Source organism: Marmota marmota, unplaced genomic scaffold (assembly GCF_001458135.2).
Source record: "Marmota marmota marmota unplaced genomic scaffold, marMar, whole genome shotgun sequence".
Taxonomy (NCBI): domain Eukaryota; kingdom Metazoa; phylum Chordata; class Mammalia; order Rodentia; family Sciuridae; genus Marmota; species Marmota marmota.
This window is the reverse complement of record NW_026000026.1, coordinates 68,367,010-68,371,216: the sequence shown is the minus strand read 5'-3', so window position 1 is coordinate 68,371,216 and position 4,207 is coordinate 68,367,010.

Here is a 4,207-nt window from a genome sequence, read left to right as displayed (position 1 = left end):
GTTTTATGAAAGGCCACAATCATCCAAGAAGGCACAAAAACAGAAACCCGGAATAATCTTAGATTTTTTTCTCCAGTTAATTTTCCATGTTCTATGAAGGCCACAAGGAGTTCTGCAATTCTACCTCTAAAATTAAGTACTCCCCTCTTCTTTTCCATGGCTTCTACCTTAACTTGGGCTATGCATAATTACTCACCTGGATTACTTAAATAGTCATAAATAAACACACATACATACATAAAATGCTCTCAGAATAATATTTTTTTGGAAGAAAATCTGTTCATGTTACTTTCAGTTTAACTTTTTAAATAGTTTATATTACTTTAAACCTTGCATACGAATTTCTTAACTCAAATATACAATGTGATTCTTTCCCTTTAGTCTGATTGGTTGAACTTAGGTCTCAAGCTCATCCTTAGTCAACTATCAGATCCAGGTAATTAAATACACTTATTAGCTAAAATAGTTAAGATCTTTTTCTAAGAATCACCTTTCTGGGCCTCATGGACTATATGGTGAAGGATGGAGACCAGGACAAAATCAAAGTTTCATTAAAGAGGCGGAAAGTGCCAGAGGATGTTAGGTAGGCAACCAGTAATGTCTACTCTAGTCTATTTCTTCATGACATTTATGTTCTAATGGTGAAGATAGAAAAATAGAGTCAAAGTTAGAGTCCAGTGTGATGAATACAAGTGGAGAGTTCTGCACAGGGTGTACTGTGAACACAAAGATTCCTTCCTAAGTTAGATTAGGGACTCAAAGGCAGTTTTCTAAAAGAGGAATGCCTATTTTTTTTTTCCAGTGCTGGGGATTGAACCCGAGGACTTGTGTGTGCTGAGTCTACCACTGAGCTACACTCTCAACACTTAAGCTAAATTTTTGAAGGAGCAAGAACCAGCAAATTGAAGAAGGGAAAACGAACATTCCAGCCGAGGGAACAGCTAGTGAAAAGGCCCAGGAGTTGTGCAACAGTGTGAGTCACTGGGGAGCTACACATCATCCAGCTCACCAGAGAGGCAGGAGCTGAGCAGAGGGAGAGGCCCAGACAGACCATGAAATATCTTGTAAGTTTTATTCTAGAAACCTACCTGTAACACCTATTATTACCATGTATATTATGCTATGTGCCAAGCACTGTCCACAATTTCACTTAATACAATACTTTGGTACTGTGGTATGAACCCCAATTGAAAGATGAAGAAACTGACAGGTTTTTGTTAAATAACTTATCCAAGAGCATATAGAACCAGATGTAACTACTTTTCTACATTAGCCTTTTGCCTGGAACTCAAACTCATGGAACTTGTTACCCCAAGCAACGACATTGACTGAAAATTAACAAAGTTGCAGGAATATATATTTATGAGAGTTTGGACTATATCAGGATACTTTTGAGAATATATTATCTAAAGGAGAAGTAAAATCCTATATTTAAAGTATATCCTCTCCTTTTGCCCAAATAATGAAATATTCTTTGGTATAATTGCCAAGGATAGAATAAAAGGGTCAGATTCTGATTCAGGATTTTAATTTTTTCATACCACCTGGATATTACCATCATCAGTCAAATCTCTTAGCTCTGTCCCAACTTCTGCTTGAAATGCCCCCTTCCCCCTTCTTCAATTTGCTGATTCTTGCTTATTCCTCACAAATTCAGCTTAGGCATTAGCTGCCTTAGGAAACTTCTTGAATCCCTGGTTTGATTTAGAAAGCAGCCTTTGTATTCACCGTGTACCTTCCACAATTGTCCTTATTACACTTCACCATGACTTTGGCTTTGGCTCTCTTTCCATCCCTTCACCCTAGACTACAAACACCATGAAGATAAGGACATTGATTGCCAGCTTTTCCTCTTTCCTAAGAAAATTCTAATTGCATTTAGGTGTTTGTCCCTCCATGTATTCCGTAGATTAAAAGGGGACCACCTGTTTATACCACAAGGAATAGACTTGATTAAGTCAGTGTTTCTCAGCTGGGATGAGTTTTCTTCTCCAAGGAACACTGGCAATGCCTGGACACATATATGGTTGTCACAAGTAGGGATTGCTAACAGTGGGCAGAGGCCAAAGATACTGCTAACCATGCTACATTGCATAGGACAGCTTCCTCCCCACCTCAATCTGTGTCCTATCAAATATTTATTAGGCCCCAAATGTCAATATGACTGAAGGGTTAAGATATACTGGTTTGACTCAATCTTTGAGTGACTTTGCTTCCTGACTGGTGATGGTCTAGGGATGAATATATGCCTTCAGTGCAACCAGACTAAAGTGAAGGACTGATATTTCATGATTGGGAGAGAGATGGATGAAAAGCCTGGAAAGTTAGGTCTCTGTCATAATTGAGGCTAAGTGTGACCTTTATCCTGTAATGGAGCTGGGGATACCCTGATTAAAAAGCACTTTTAGGAGAGTGAGTCTACTGTACAATGCTCAGACTAGATGGGGGAAGAATAGATCATAGTAGTTAAGGAGGACTGTGAAACAGCTATTGCTAGAGTTCCTGAGTGAAATGATATGGTGTGAGTTCCTTATTATCCTGCAGGGGTTGGAACAGGCCCCTACACCTAGAAGGGACTCAGGAATATTTCTTGGGTAGTTGGAATATAGCTGTTATCTGGAATATAGCAGATGAATAGGCTCTGATTCTAAGTCAGTGTTGATTATTAAAAACCTATCACCTGAATATATATAGTTCCAATGAAGAAAAACTAACGTTTAAAAAATTCCCAATTTTCCTGTTTTGAAAAACATCTTGGGTAAGCTTTGCATAAACCCTAAAGTCCACATGTCTGTGTCTGTTTCCTTGTATAAATAACTTTTGAACAAATATTCCTGGGATAGATTTTGGTGGTCTTTTCCAAACTTACGCTGAGGTGACAAAGTTCTCCAGGTGGAAGAAGTGGAAGTGCCTTTGACCAACTTGTTAGGATTTAGATAGGAGAAGCTGCCCCTGGACTTCACCTTCTTCCACAGGGGGCCTGCTCTTCACATTTTCCTTCTAACACTTCCCTGCCAGGTGAACAATGGCCCTGAAGGCATCAGGGAAGTTTGTTGAAATTTGTTTTTTCCTTTTTTTAAATTCATGATCCCCAGGTAAAATGTTTTGCAGGAAAATGATAGAGATGTTTTAGATGAATTCAGAGAAACTCCTACTGGGCTCCTCAAACATCACACTTGGTGTAGTCTAAACAAGTACCTGTGGCTACAGTGACTTTTGTAATTTGCTAGGCAATCCATAGTCCTGTAATGGGCTTATAGGGAAGTTAATTTATTCCTTTTGAATTATGAGTGTAAACTATTGCTTTTTAAGGTTTGCTATTTCTGTACTCAATATGCTTGAATCTAAAAAATAAGACATTCTGTAAACATATGTCTAAAAATTGAGTTTTGTAAATTTGTCTTATTTTCCTTGACTGTTAAAATGGAAAACACTGCTTTCAGTGACTAGGGATAAAATGTGGGTAGCAAATTTAGAAGATATTAGGATCCTTTATATATTTTTTCTTGGCAAAGTAATTTAATTAGGAAATAATCTTTCCCTCTAACATCTGACAGTTACCATAAAATAATATCCTTCCCTGTGGCAAAAAAAGCCAGTTCTTTGCAAAAATTTGAGCTATTATTGTACTATGAAAAGATAGATTTTAAAGAAGACGAGTTTTTTTTTTTCTTTTAATCAGAAATAGCAAAGCTCTTTATTTTTTTTAAGCAACCCTCAATTTTAAAAAGTACAATTTCAGAGGGGCAGTGGGGAACCTGTTAAATCCTTCCCGGAAGGAGAAGTAGCACCAGGGCAGTAGGTCTTGGGCTGATCACACCAGGCCACAGCTCTAGCTCTATGTGCTTGTGTGCATGAGTGTGCCCCAGTGCTCTCTTGTGATTGTGTGCACGTATGTGCACGCGCACACTGCGCGCGCAGCCACAGAACCTGAGCCCGGTTTTTAGGGGTGCTCCCAGCCTTGGGTTTCCCCATGGGCGGGAGTGGACGCGCGCACTCAGCCTAGGCGGCAGAGCCCATTCCCGGCCGTGAACAAAGCCCGGGCTCTTTGTGTACGGTTCTACGCCGCCATGGGCACCATTTTCTTCTTCGCTCAGGACAGGCACATAAAAGGGAAGGCGGCTGCCGCCCGTCGCTGTCCTCTTTCCCTCAGATGCCCTCTGCTGCAGGTTTATTATTACAGTACGGGCCGCGCCGCCTCTCCCCA